This window comes from Microtus pennsylvanicus, chromosome 8 (genome assembly GCF_037038515.1).
Source record: "Microtus pennsylvanicus isolate mMicPen1 chromosome 8, mMicPen1.hap1, whole genome shotgun sequence".
NCBI lineage: Eukaryota > Metazoa > Chordata > Mammalia > Rodentia > Cricetidae > Microtus > Microtus pennsylvanicus.
Window position 1 is genome coordinate 83,542,707 of NC_134586.1, and position 14,577 is coordinate 83,557,283.

Genomic DNA, 14,577 nt, shown 5'->3' on the forward strand with positions numbered 1-14,577 from the left:
TATCATTGGTATTTTTGGAATACTGTGTTTCAGGAACTAGCTGATTATGATCTTGAGTGATCTTGAGAGGCAGGGAGTTGCCCCCTTGTGATTTTTTGTGACACCCTCCCTGCCCCTTTCAGATCACTGGGCTGTGGTTTCTTCCCTTAAAACCCATACTCTCGGTCACTCAGGGTTGAACTCTTCCCCTGCATGGGTTATGAGTATCGGCCCCAGTGCACTGGTTCCCGTCTCATCTCATCGATTAAAGCCTCGTGTGATTGCAGCAAGGACGGTCTCTCATGAGTTACTGAGGGGGTCCTGTTATCCCGAGACTTGAGTGAGAGTCTCCCCACACCGGGGGTCTTTCAGTATAGCTATATTAACCCAGGCTAATCTCCTGGCCTCTCACAGCAAATTTTCACTCTTTGTGAGTAATTAATTTTGCAGTAACTTTCTGTGCTCTTAATTAGGCTTTGGATAAGGAAAGGAGGATTGGAGAGAGGTAAAGACTGTCTTTCAAACAAAAGGCCTTTAACAAGCCTGGCCGTAGAGTGCAATTCTATAGTAGAGATGGAGAAAAGGTGTACCTTTAAGACTTCATAGGGAAAGGGTACAGTCTTTGTAATGGATTAATAAAATGCTGGGGATCCCTGAGAGGCGCAGCAGGCAGCAGGACATGAGATCACTGTAATGGAAAATTAAAAATACTGCAGGATTCCTGGTGGCAGTAGGCAGCAGAAATGCTGTAGATCCCTAAGCAGTGGTAGCGGGTCATATAGCAGCAGGCAGTGGGCCTCTTAGAAATATATGTTTATACCTGTGGACAAGAGCTGTCCTCAGCCTCATCAAAGGCGCTTCTTTTGCAGTGAAGAGTGTGTAACAGAGACTTAGGGCTGGTCGAGATGCTGACACTAAGTGATTATTGAGTGCTTTTGCTTAGCATTAAACAGTATAAACATACTATCCATCCCCTTCTCACAGCACTGAGAACATAGTGGAAGGTGTGGGGGAGAGAATGTAAAACAATGATATGAAGAAAGATAAGGAGAAAAACAGTGAAATGCTGTCTTACAGGTATGGCATTCATAAACTTATAGACACTCTATTGTCTGCACAGGGCTTGGACAAGACTGAGCCAATAAACATTCGGTCTTTGATTGGGGAAGAGTCATGATTCCACATTTTATCCAGGAGAGTAAATGGAAGTAGAGGAGTGCTGAAGGAGATCTTTAGTGAGGCAGCCATGAATATGATGTTTCTGCTCCAGGGGATAGTTTCACACACATACCCAGGGGACCTAAGTGTAATAGATCGCTAAGTGGATCAGAAAGCATAAGCAAAAATATATGAAAGTGGGCTGGGGACTTAGTAGAAAGAGGGAAAAGGTTAGTTGGAAAATAGGGAAAAAAGAGGGTAGAAGGTTATAACCAATATGTACTACATAGGATGTACTACATACATGTATGAAATCATCAAAGAATATTGGCTTGAGATTCCTATTACTGTGAAGATACACCATTGTTATTCTTTTAAAGTGGCAAATATCCTGAGTGGGGCAATGGTGGGTTATCCAAGGGGCTGTGGCTCCCTGAGGGGCAGTGGCAGCAGTCCATGAGGTATAGCTGGTCCCACCACCTGAGGCCTCAGCAGGTTCCAGGTGGGTGGGAGACCGTGCGGGTGAGAGACAGACAGATTACCATGCAGAGAGAGTTTAGGTATAGAGTTTATTTAGTGGGTTATGGAAGGGAATGAGAAGGGGAAATGGTAGATGGGAGAAGAGATAGAAAGAGAGAGATGGGGAGAAGAGAGAGAGAAAGGGAGAGAGAGAGAGAGAGAGAGAGAGAGAGAGAGAGAGAGAGAGAGAGAGGCAGCAGCCACCTCTTCAGAAGAGGGATGGAAAGAGATAGATCACAGGCTGGATGAGGCAGATGACCCACTTGCTTCTGCAGAAGGAGGGAGTGAGTGGAGCTTATCTCTTAAAGGGACAGGGTACCTAAGTGACAAGACAAGCCAGCAGCAGATCATAACACCCATGACCATGGCAACTCTTATAAAGAAAAACATTTAATTGGATGGCTTACAGTTTCAGAGATTTAGTCCATTATCACAATGATGGGACATGGTAGCATGTATGCAGAAAAGGTGCTGAGAGTGGAAAAGGAGCTCCATCTTGATCCTGCAGGTAACAGGGAGCAGTCTCAGACACTGGTTCTGATTTGAGTCTATATGAGACCTCAAAGCTTGTCTCTATAGTGACACACTTCCTCCCACACATCCTCATCTGCTCCAAAGCTACAGCTCATAGTAATACCACTCCCTATAAGCTTATTGGGGCCAATTACATTCAAATTACCTAAAATACATCAACACAAGTGTAATTTTTTAAAGAAAGAGATTTCAGAGAGGATTACCTGATATGGGATTTCCATCTGTATGCTGTGAATACCATGTATTAATAAAGAAACTACTTTGGACCTATAGCAAGGCAGAACTTGGCTAGGTTGGGAAAACTAAACTGAATGCTGGGAAGAAGTCATGTAGCCCCACCAAAGACAGATGCTAGAACCTTAGCCAGTGAGCCACAGCCATGTGGCGATACACAGATTACTAGAAATGGGTTAAATTATGTAAGAGTTAGCCAATAAGAAGCTAGAGCTAAAGGGCCAAGCAATAATTTAAATAATATAGTTTCTATGTGATTATTTTGGGACTGAGCAACTGGGAGCCAACAAGCAGGCTCTCCCAACAATTACCCAAAAGGATATCATGCAAAACTCATTTTTACGCATCCATTTTATACACATTCCTAGTTAGTTATCTCCCTGTGTGAGAAACCAAGATATGTTACCACGAGAAAAATTATTACTGTACTCAAGGAAAAGTATATTCAATGGAACTTTCTGCCTGTTTCCTTTCCTCTAAGCAGACAGTAATTCACAAACACAGCAGGTATCCCTGCCCACTAAAGCAAAGTCAACAGCCAAGAGCCTTTATTCCCCCATGGGCTTGGAAATGCCTCAGGGAAATCTACATTAACAATCTATATAAGATAGGCATCTGCCAGTGATTGGTTTTCTGTCAAGCTGCAGCCTGATAGATTTAAAATTTCTTCCCTTTATCCTTTAAGACTCTTAAATCTTGTTCTTTTTTTTTCTTTTTTCTTGATTTCATTGAGCTATACGTTTTTCTCTTCTATCCTCCCTTCTTCTCCCCTCCCCTTCAACCCTCTCCCATGGTCCTCATGCTCCCAATTTACTCAGGAGATCTTGTCTTTTTTTTTACTTCCCATGTAGATTAGATTCATGTATGTCTCCCTTAGGGTCCTCATTGTTGTCTAGGTTCTCAGGGATTGTGATTTGTAGGCTGGTTTTCTTTGCTTTAAGTTTAAAAACCACTTAAATCTTGTTCTTGAAGATGCCAAACAAGCTGGAATTTAAAACTGCCTCTTGCAGAATTATTCATTCCTTGGATGTCTTCCACTTGCATGTGACAGACATATGTTAACTAATGTACCATTGTTTATCCCTTGTTAATCTTTAACTTGTAAAAAACACCTCAGTCACATGGTTATGTTATTTTAAAACGTTTATAGATTTAGAAAATTTAAATTATGGATTCAGAAATATTAAATCATGCAATCATATGTTTTACAGGCTATTAGAAATTATTCACATATCTGTAATTAGAAGAAAATTGCATGCTGAGAAATGAAGTTTTTTTTTAATAGTAAATTCACTGTCTGTATCTCAAACTTAAAATAAAAGGAATGAAAAAGAAAGAAATGAGTAAGTATTCTAATCTTCAGCTGGTATGAGAACCTCGCGGAATTTGGAAGATTCTCTTGCCTTCAATTCCTTCATTAAAATTATTAAAGGCATTGGAATTACCTAAATAATGTCAATTAATATTTAATGAGTAATTGATCAAATGTCAGACATGAACCAGCTGTTAGAACAAAACAAAAACAAAATAAAAAAAAGCAAAAACAAAGGAAATGCCTTTCAGGATTCTGTATAGACAGTGTCCTTTGAACCATTTTTTCAACTAGTCTGTTAGAATGTCCTAAACATTTGTAAGTTCAAAAGCAGGTAGTTATCTTCTGTTCTCTAGTCAATCAATAAGAAATACAAATCTTTGGATTTGTAATCAGTGAAGTAAATCTTGTGTTTCCTAAAAATGAGAGACTAGTGAAGAGATTACTTATATTTTTCTATTATTAAATAAAACTTGGGAGTCAGATATTGGGGTGAAAATCCAAATGATCTGAGAAGTGACAGAGAAACAACCAGTGACCTCTTTGCTCTCTTTCTCCTTCCAGTCCAAAAGCTCCTGTGAATCTTTCTAAAGCACTCCTTACTACTTCCTGTGTCCTTCTGACTGTCTTTAGATCATGAAGGAATTGTCCAGTATCCATTACAAGGGAAACAGAGCCTTGAGCAGAAACACTTTCTCCCTATAAAAGGATTCGAGAAAAAGAGACATATCTACAAAGGGTGACTTACTACAATGTCAATGTCTGTGAAAGTTCAGACTGTTACAGGTCTGAGAAGCTAATTAGAATTTCAGCTGCTCCCAAATAACCATACAGAGACAATTTATTAATTATAAATGCTGGGCTACTAACTTATACTTGTTATTAACTAATTCTTATAACTTAAATTAACCCATATTTCTTATTTACTTCTGCCACGTGGTGGTGTTTTCTTTCAGCATGGAACTTTCATCTTGCTTCTCTCCACGTCTGCTTGAGACTCCCCTGACTATCCCTTTCTTGTTCCCAGCATCCTCTTAGTCTGGTTGTCCTGCCTAGCCTCCTCCTGCTCAGCTATAGACCAGTCAGCTCTATATTCAACCACTGAGAGTACAAATATTCACAGTGTACAAAAAAAAGTTTATTCCACAGTAACTTTCTTTGTTCTGTTAGTATAAAAACTCCATGAAACTGCCTCTACACTGGTACACTGCATTTGGGGAGACCTATACCTATTTTTCCACACCATGGTTACTCATATTTTGCTTCAGAAAAAATCATGTGTTTTATTAATTTGAAAAGAGACCTGTTTATTTCTAGGGCAATTTTAATACACAAATTTGGGTCTAGCACGAGTTTTAGTCTATAGACAGAATAGCCTCATCTAGTAGATCACATTCACAAAGCCATTGGCTCCAGGGGTTGATTTCATAGGCAACTATGGACCTAAGACAGAACATCATAGCTTCTGAATATAGTGAAGACCCTCAATTTCGATCATTCATGAGATGTGGCACATGAGATATGAACTACTTATTGAATGACAGCAATGGTGTTCTTAGAAAAATTGTCTCTTTGTGAGTCAGTTCCTGAAGAAGATGGCACGTTAGGGCACAGATCAAAATTACCACAATCTGGGTGGGTGAAGCACAATTCAGGGTGGGGATTTTTGAGTCTTGGTATTGTGCCCACTGCAAAAAATGAACTAGTTAACTGTGTGCCTTTTGCTCAGACAGATAGAGTAGCACTTTCTCAGGCAGTTTATTTTATTTGTTTTTTAAATATTTATTTATTTATTATGTATACAATATTCTGTCTGTGTGTATGCCTGCAGGCCAGAAGAGGGCACCAGACCTCATTACAGATGGTTGTGAGCCACCATGTGGTTGCCGGGAATTGAACTCAGGACCTTTGGAAGAGCAGGCAATGCTCTTAACCACTGAGCCATCTCTCCAGCCCCCTCTCAGGCCGATTAATGGCCCTTGCTGACTAAGGGCTTTAGATCAAACTATTATAAAACACATATAGGTGGTATGGTATAAGGCAAAAATGGTCTCTTTTAGGAAATCAAGACAACCTAAAGGACTTAATTCAAGTAGGGGTGGCACACAAAAAAAAAGAGGGTTGAAATGACCAGGGCTTCGTATGGCAGTAAAGGATGGGCACTACAAAATAATGTGTCCATGAGTATTAATGCAAAGCACTACTCTGACCTCAAAAGGAATGAGTTTATTCTATAGTCATGTCTCAGGAAACATGGAGTTGTATTTCCCCAGGTCTCATAAAGGAAGAGGTAGTATTTGAGGAAGAGATACAGGAGACAAAGATCAAATGTTAAAAATCACTTCAAAAGGCAAAGAAAACCAAGACAGACAAAAACAGAAAATCAAATGCTTTCACAGTTGCAAAAGTGAACAAAATACTTAAAACAAGTTGAAGTCAGAATCATAATGTCTTTAGGGATCCTTGAGCAAACAAAACACAACCAGAGGTTTAGGCCAGAATGCTTTTTCTTTCAAAGCAAACTGTTTTTTTTTTTTGTTTTTGTTTTTTTTTTTGTTTTTGTTTTTTTTCAGGTTAGTGGCTACACCCAAATTTACTGATATTTTAACTGTGGCCTCTGCCTAGGCTGAGACCTGGCAGGATTTTCAGTCCCACAGGCCCTGGCTCTGCCTGTTTTAAATGTAGTTTTAAACTAAGTCTCTATCGTTCTTTTTACCAATAAAGACTTGGGAGTCAGATGTTGGGGTGAAAACCTGTTAGCTCAGAGAGGCTAAGAAGCAACTAGCTGGTCTTCTCTTTTGGCCAGAGACCCAGAGAGTATCTCTCTAGTTGTCCCAAACCAAAAATACCTCAAGACTCCAAGTCCCTCCTTAATCCTTCCTGTCTGTCTTTCTTTCTGAATTCTGGATCCTCCATACTCTTTATGGCCAATTCTGCTCAACTAGTCTATGGCTAATACTGGTCAACTAGCCCCTGGATTTGACCCCTGTTCCAACGCTGATTTTATTAACACTGTCTATGGTTTTACAATGCCATCAAATATTTTTGTAACAGCAAAACAATTAGACATCTTAAATTAAATGCTTTGGAAGCAGATTCTGAATGTATCTATTAAATTAGGATCCTGAATTAACCAATAAAGAGACAACAAATGGATTGTTAGACAAGCAAAGAGAAGTCTGGAGTCCTGTGAAAAATTTACACAATCTACCTGAGGAAGCAATATCAAATGGGCCTAGATTCAATAGGTCCATACCAGAAACCTCATTTTCATTATGAAAAGTAGATCAGTTTTTGGATCCCCACCTTGTGGTGTCCTAACTGTTGATGCAAAATGCACAGCTCTCTCCTCAAGGAGAAAAGAGACTAATCATTTGAAAACCAAGTTTAGTGACCTTGGTCCAGAAAACATGGAGCTAGGTTACCCCAGGTTCCATGTTCTGTCATAGAAGCAGTTTTATAAAGTTGTGTACTACTAGAATAAAGTCATAAATCAAACACTTAAAAACTATGTTGGTGAGAATATCAGAGAGGTGGGTTACAGTACAACAGAGGATTCTTGATTATAGGGTCAGTTGTTGCCTGATGACAGTCTTGGCTTTTGGGTTGGTATAAGAAGTCTACTAAGTTAGGAGATTTGAAAATAATTTTTATCAATTAGTCACAAAATGTGAGCTCCAGCTCAAAGGAGGGCAAGGAATGACTATTTAGAAAGCTTAAATTAAATTAAGACAAGGTAATTAGGCTCTGGACCTATAATATCTCAACCCCTGTACATCACTGTGCTTCTAATCAGTCTTTGAAGACACAGATTCTTCCCAGTACTTCTGCCAAGGGAAAGCTCTTGGCTTAGAGCAGTCTGTTAATACTGATCCATCTTCACCCCCTTTACCCCCACAGTTCTCATGATGCCTCTCACTGTGTGAACTTTCACGGGTATCTTATACAAATGACTCAGTTTTAGAGGAGAGTGACTGCAGGCTAGCAATCAAATGGGTGGATAAAACTTGAGAACTTTCATTAATTTCAGCAAAGATTTTTATTTATGCATAGGGGTAGAGTGAGTTCAAGTTCTTAATGAATTTCAAAGGTGGTGGGAAGTCAGGTTATAATTGCTGGCACAATAGTTGATTTAAAACAGTTAGGTGAGGAAACAGCAACAAATTTACCAGAGGATTAAACCTGCAAACTCAGCCATCACTGAGAGAGAAAAAGATGAAGCAACTACAATAAAGAACTATTTATTACTAGTTTGGTCAAGGTCATCTTTAATCTCCACCCTCTTTCTCCAGATAACTAATGATACTGATGGAACTCCTCCTTAGGCAGGAGACTACCTTCATCAGTACTAGCAGTAAACCTCTAAGTAAACCTCTGAGCACTTCCAACCCATGTCTGAAGTCCAGTTCACATCTTTAGACAGGAATCATGAAAGATATGGCTTTCTGGTTATATGCATGGCTTTACCTGCTGTTCTACTCTGCTAAGTATTTCACACGAGACAGATCTGACTCAGAAGAAATATATAGCTGAGATATAATAAATACAAATTAGCAAGTTTTCACAGGTGAGAAGGAGAAGAAAAGTTCCCGTGCTTTGCTTTTCTACCTGTCAATACCTAATAAAGTGTATCTCTTTTGTTGCTCTTATTGTAGAAACAGGAGATACAAGTAAGCATAAATGACTGAAATGTCTTCAGACACAGAAAGTATGTGTTATAGCAATTAACTGGATCATTTAGGAGTTTGTGTGTGTGTATAAGTACATGTTTGACTTGTGTTTCTTTGATTAATTCAGCTCATTTAAAATCTAATCTTTCATCCTTAGAAATTATTTGACCAAGTTGCTGCATGCCATATGTTTTTCCATTTTAAAATGTTCTGCGTCTTGTCTCTCATGTCACAGTTTTCAGCCAGTAGTGCAGTCTTTTTAATGTTTCTTTCTAATTCTGAAGCAACCTTTAAAAAATCAGTTTCTTTTCTGTGTCAAAATTTTTAAAAAGCTAATCTTCCAATGCTTTTAGTTCTTAAAGTTTTAATCCTTTGTATAGTCCCTTTCATCTAGTAATCCCACCCCAGATTTTAAAAAAGATGAAAGAAAAGAGAAGAGAAGGAAAAAGAAATGAAAAGGAAATGAAAGAAAAGAAAGAAAAAGAAAAGTAAAATATCCCGAGCCTCACTATGTAGCTGGCCTTGAGCTCACTGAAATCTGCTGAAGATTAAAGGTGTTTGCCACCACACCCAGCATAAATCCTTCCCTTTCATCTTTGAGTTAGGTTTATATTTTTGCAGAGCTATTGCCTAGTACAAAGTACAATGTCAAGGTTTCTGGGAGAAGCATGTCAAAACAGTCTACTTACTTGCCTTCAGTCATAGTACCTGACAGGCTGCTTGTGACTGATCGTTGTCTGTGAATAAATCTACTGACTGACATGTGGCTACATGAGAGTGCCCCAGATGACTTAGATGATAACAGAGTCATGCACAAGACTGAAGTCACAGTGAGCATCAGGCAGAGCCTGAAAAATAATCCAAGCAATAATAAATATTTAAGGAGGGGTCACAACCCCCATGTTTCTGTTATGCTGAGGCTTCTGTTTGTGTGCGTGAAATTATTTGGTTCATGTATGGAAAAGAAGGCTGTCTGTACACATGTTTAAAATGTGATTTCATAGTTGTTTTCTGGTTTATTCATCTCTTTTCTCCGTTCAGAAGAGAAGAAGGGAGAGAGAGGGTAGGGAAGAAGGAAGAGAGAGAGGAGGAGGAATGGAGGAAGAGAGAAATAAGGGAGGGAAGACAAAAGGAAGAAAGAGATGGAAAGGAGAAGTTACCATTATGATCAGTGTCTCAGTAATTTAATATTTTTCTCCTCAAGTCATTAAGATTTACCTCTTTGTTCTCAAGATCCTTCCTGCTCAGGGAGTAAATACCAAAGGGCTTCACATTCTTGTCAAACAATTTCTACAATCATTTCCACGGAAGTCTCATCAATTTTGTTTATGCTCCACACTTAATGAGTGCTAAGCCAACAAGGAAATAGTTAAAAACACTGCTTTGGTGGGGCTGATCAAACTACAGTAGGAAATGATTTGGTTTAACTGATGCTGTCAATCATCACCACAAACTCTTCTAAGTGGCTGTTGTGAGAATTAATTCCTTTCCCAGGAAGACAATGTCTCCTGTCTCCATGTAAGTCCCTAAAATGAAAGTAGAATTTCATCAAAGCTCATCAAAAGGGAATCTTGGGTAATTGCTTCCCCATTGCTGCAAAGACAGAGTCCTCCACCCTCATCGCTAGCCTTTAGCACATCCCTAGCTAGATCCAGAGTGCTTGTGCAATCAGGGCAGAATTACATTGCTTAAAAATGGCTTCAAAGGTCCCTATGGGAACTTCTAGAAGATCAGGTGGGGGTACAGTGGCCATTCCTATCCCCTCCTTTTTAAGAGCTTGTCAATAGAAACAGGCCCTCTGGTGATGGTCCCTTACAAGTAGTGACATCTGCTTTGGTGAAGACAGCAACTGCTCTGCTCAAAGGACCACTTTCTACAATGGTGCCACATCAGTGCTACATGCAAAAGATCATGAAACACTGTAGAAAAGCTTTTCAGTTTGAGTTGATTACTCCACAGTCATTCTAAGTGATGATGGAGAAGAATGTGGGTAATGTTAGTATATCTTGAGCATAACCAGGACATGCTTGTACAATCTGGAACTCCCTATGTACACTGCTTAAAGACCCTTTCTGAAAGGCATTGATTTCAGTCCATTATACCTTGTCTAATGGAACTTTCACAGACAGTGGGCTTTCAGTTATGCACTGAGTAAAATCCTTAGTTCCATTCATTTATATCCTTATCAGTGCTTGTAATTTTCAGGTATTTTATTTTTAATAGTTTTGTGATGGGGTTCATGTGTCCTGGTATTTCTAGTTTGCACCCATGAGGCTGTCACTCATTTATGCACTCTGTGTTCTTGCAGATATTCTCTTCTGTCAAGGCTCTGTATAATTTAAACAACAATTTCAGAACATCTGGTTCATTGAATAAAAGCAATCTTTGTATAATGCACTGGAGAATCAGAGTTTATTCACAATTATATGAATGAGTTTGTGTTAGTTTAACATAGTAAGCAAGAGTTGGAGTTTGGCCTCAGACATGATTTATATTCCTCTAACATCTAGTTCAAATTAGTGGAAAACCTTTTCCGAATCTCTTGATAAAGTCTGGCAATAATACATACTTTTGTAGGCTCTTAAATTCTCATTATTTTTAAAATGACTCAATATGTTGCTATTTTTAGGTGTTGGAAGCATTTAAAGGAATGAAGTGCCCTAATGGTTTAACCAGAAACCCTGGGAAATGTCCCACACTTTCTTTTAATGAATGCATCAAAACATCATTAGAGCTATGGAGTCACCAAGTTCATATGAATTGTTCCTTCTCATGTGATGGATGGAAGTTCACAATCTTACTCTGTTCAGTATGAGGGAGGCTCACACTTCATGGTGATGGAGGCTCACAATCCTCCTTTACACAGGATGATGGAGACTCACAATCCTCCCTTAAACAGGGTGATAGAGACTCAAAATCCTGCTTTACACAGGGTGATGGAGGCTCACAATCCTGCTTTACACAGGGTGATGGAGGTTCACAGTCCTATCTTACACATGGTGATAGAGAATCACAGTTCTACTTCACACAGGCTGATAGAGACTCACAATCCTGCTTTATAGAGGGTAGTATAGTCTTAGAATTTTGCCTTACACAGGGTGATATAGGCTTAGAATTTTGCCTTACACAGGGTGAGGTAGGTTCACAATTCTACTTTACACAAGGTGATAGAGACTCACAATCCTACTTCACACATGGTGATAGAGAATGAATCCTAGAACACACTGTGTAGACCAGGCTACCCTAGCACTCACAACATCCATTTGCCTCTGCCTTTTGGGTGCTAAGATTAAAGGTGTGTGCCATGGTGCCCTGTAATCTTGTAAGTCCTAATGAAAAGTGGAAAAGCACTGGGCAATGTTAGCAAAGACATGACAAAGAATAGACTCTACTGAAAGCAATAGCATTGAAATGAATGAAGTAATGCCATTTCATTCTGATTGTTCCCTGACTCCATTTTGTGTTTATTTCAGGTGCTTTTCTGTCACGAAACCTCATGTCATATCCACCATAGTCATGTATTCTGTACTTTCTGTGACCTTGACCATGGTGGCCCAGATATATAATCCAAACAACTGATCAAGCTGCCAACACAAATCACACAAAGTTCCTTTGACCTACACTTCACAATGATTCCATTGCCTTTAAAAAGGTTGAGTTTTAGGACTGAGAATTCTTTGGAAACATAGCCTTTTCTCTTTTACCTGTTAATAAAGAACTCTAATTTGGCTCTATGTGCAAGGTAGTCTGTAATTTCCCCACCTGGACTTTAAGAGCGAATACTAATTAAGAATACAAAAAAAGAGTTCTGCCTTCAGCATCCACTGCCTCTGTTCCCACAGCTGCTGTAGGCTGTTCTTCCTAAACAGGAGCTGCTAGATCTGGAGATGTACCTGGAGATGGTGTAGCAGAGCAAGTACCTTCAAACACCTGAAGCTGCCAGGTGGTCTTTGTGATCTGTTCTTAGGAAGATGGACCCTGCAGCCAGTATCAATGCTAATAACAGTGTGTGGGGACACACACAGACAGTTTATGATCTTTGTGAACTACTCAGAATTGGATGTCAGATTCCTGACACAAACTACATATTTATAGCTAATTGTCCAGACAGAAGTTACCATAGTTTGGAGTTCTTTACAGGCCATTTACACTTCTGGGTAAATGGCCTGATCATATTACATTTTAAAGAGGAAATCATGGAAGTAGATAGATAATCCAGGTATGCAGATTTTATGATGTGAGTCAAACCAAACAAGGAAATGCTAATGCCTGGAGACACTGTGCCAAAGCTTTTGACTTGCTCACAACATCAGCTTGAACAGATATGCAAATTTTGGTTGTACTTGATGCTTATCTCCTTATGTGAAAACATATGGATAAATGCAAATCTTTGAATGGAATCAGAGAATTCCTCACAAAGGAGCATTTTGTGACCTGGTGTGGTCAGAGACTGAAGATGTAGACACTTGGGCCATTAGTCCCAAAGGCAAGGTGATGTGGGAAGTCCTTCTGTATATGTGTAGCTTTTATTGGTTAATGAATAAAGCTGTTTTGGCCACTGGCTTAGCAGAATAGAACAAGGTGGGAATAGAGGAGAAGATAGAATAGAACAAGCAGATAGAGGAGGAAAGTAGGCAGAGTCAGGGAGGTGTCATGTAACTGATGGAGGAGAAAGATGCCCTTGTACTGGTACCAGTAAACTATGAGTCTTGTGGTAAAATATAAAATAATAGAAATGGGTTAATTTAAGATATAAGAGCTAGCTAGAAATACACTTACGCTATTGGCCAAACAGTATCACAATTAATATAGTTTCTGTGTGATCATTTCAGATCTGGGTGGCAGGGAAATGAAGAAACAGTCTCTGCCTACAGCAGGGTCTGGCTTTATGGAACAAAAGTTGAGTTTGTTCATTTCAACAGTTTAAAATTCATCTGCAGAGCACCTGAGCTTGAGCTGGAAGGCTGGCAGTTTCTGTTTGACAAGAAGCTGGTTACAGTGTTGTCTGCCCCTAACGACTGCTACTGTGGAAACATTGTTTCCATCGTGGTCACAGACGCTGGTGATATGAGAGAACCAAAGTTGTCCTGGCAAAGTCAGCACATGACCTTCCTCCTAGAACCAGGATTCTGTATTTCCTTTGAGACTTTGTTATCATACTGGCCCATTTTTTTTTTGTCCTCTTTTACAGCAAATTTCTTGTATGACCCTTTATGGTGTACTTTTTATTGATCATTTTGTAACTGAAATGCTGCCTGGCCTCTTGCTTTTCTAAAAATAAATAAATAAATAAAAGAAAGAACAAAACACTAAATTATCTACAATTCCTTTTTGTTAGATGTCAATAGCAATGCGCCTGCATCAGTTCTGCCACCTCACCAGTCCCGTCCCGCCTTACACATGTCTAGGAAGACATGTCTTATTACTCTTCACAAGAAATGTCTTGATTCTCACGTTGCCGCACGTAGCTCCTGCTTACTGGATGTTCTTGGAAGACAGAAGCGTTTCCTTTTTGAAAAACAATTGATAATTTTCTGAAACATTCCTCTCTCCAGATCATTCAGCCTTCTGATTCAGTTTGGTGAGTTTTAGGAAATGTCTGCAGTAAAGTTGTCCAGTGGGCTGGATGTCTGCAGGTGACTGGGTTATGTGCATGCTTCCCAGCTGAAGATTTCACTGTCCTTTGTTCGACGGTGTTTTAAAAGGATATAAAATACATTTGTCCAAAGGGCAAAATAAAAAGAAAACTTATATGAAAGAAAGGCTGGTAAGATGTTCAGTAGTAAAGAGGACTCAATGCTCTTTTAGATGACCAAGCATCCACCTAGAGATTCAAAAATGTAAAAAAAAAAATGTAACTCCAGTTCCATGGGATTGAACACCCTCTAGACATGACCAGACTGTTGGTCTCCTTGGTTTTATGCACATGAACAGAACTGGTCGAACAAAATTCAATATGAATCAGGGAGGATCTCACAAACCCTCTTCATGAGCTGAGGAGCTATTAGCAGTTGATGGCTTCTGGGGAGGAAAAGTAAATTTTCTTTAAGGGAGAGGCTCATGGTAGGTGGATGTGTTCTGGTGGATGGTCCTACGTACAAACTAGAATCAATGGGGTATAAAAAAAAACTAGAAAGACTTGAAGCTGTTGTGAGGAAATAGAACCTGGAG

The 14,577-nt window shown here is 39.3% G+C and overlaps 1 pseudogene; it reads left to right on the forward strand.

Annotated features, from left to right (window-relative positions):
- Positions 1-2,091: 2,091 nt before the first annotated feature.
- On the forward strand, positions 2,092-12,981 carry LOC142855726 (serine/threonine-protein phosphatase 6 catalytic subunit pseudogene; annotated as a pseudogene).
- The last annotated feature ends 1,596 nt before the right edge of the window (positions 12,982-14,577 follow it).